Source organism: Mustela putorius, unplaced genomic scaffold, assembly GCF_011764305.1.
Source record: "Mustela putorius furo isolate JIRA1106 unplaced genomic scaffold, ASM1176430v1.1 tig00000145_pilon_pilon_pilon, whole genome shotgun sequence".
Taxonomy (NCBI): Eukaryota; Metazoa; Chordata; class Mammalia; order Carnivora; family Mustelidae; genus Mustela; species Mustela putorius.
Window position 1 is genome coordinate 18269943 of NW_025421294.1, and position 821 is coordinate 18270763.

At 37.4% G+C, this 821-nt stretch overlaps 1 non-coding gene across 1 annotated transcript; it reads left to right on the forward strand.

Moving 5' to 3' along the window:
- Positions 1-432: 432 nt before the first annotated feature.
- LOC123390835 lies at positions 433-540 on the forward strand. Its single transcript, XR_006605443.1, has one exon. It is a non-coding gene; the product is annotated as a U6 spliceosomal RNA (small nuclear RNA).
- The last annotated feature ends 281 nt before the right edge of the window (positions 541-821 follow it).

Consider the following 821-nt stretch of genomic DNA (forward strand, 5'->3'; position numbering starts at 1 on the left):
CCCACTTAAGAAAAAATATACAGCAAATTGGACCCACAGTTCCAAATTATACTGACAATTAGCTGGTGTTCAAGTTCAAATTCCCATGATTGGCTGCTTCCCTACCATAGTTCCCCCACTGCCTGTTTTTACTCCAATACTGAAGAGTTTCAATTTCCCATCCCTCATCAACCTGAACAGTTTTCTTACAGCCTGACCTCCTCATATATTTATTTTATCTGTCTGGGCCCTGCATTTAACTACCATTTTGAATGTCACAGATGTTGTTCTATTTCCATCCTTCTGACTGAGAGTAAATAAGCAGGGGTTCTGATTATGGCTCTACCTTCATCATTCCAAGTCAGCTGGCTGATTCCATTTGTTCCTCTGAATCTTCTGCATTCACATGGCCCCTAGAGAGGTGGGGGTGGGATCAGAAAAAGGACAAGTTGTGTGCTCCCTTCAGCAGTACATATACGAAAATTGGAGCCACATAGAGAAGACTGGCATGGCCCTTGTGCAAGGAGCAAAAGGACAAGGTGAGTGAAAGAATCAGTTATTTCTGTGACTCTGAATAAGTAGGATTGTCAAAAGAAGAGGAAGACTAATCTGTCTATAATGCCCATGTTTCTTACAGCACATATTAGGTATTTATGTATATAACTAGTGCTATATATACATATATATGTATATAATCACTCACAAAATCATACTGTTCCCCCAGGGACATGTAAGTGTTTTTTTCTTTTTTTTTTCAATTTAATTTTAGCTATACAATTTTAAAAATCAATTTCCTTAATTTTTTTATTCACTTAGGTTACTTTTATTACCATAGTACCTGA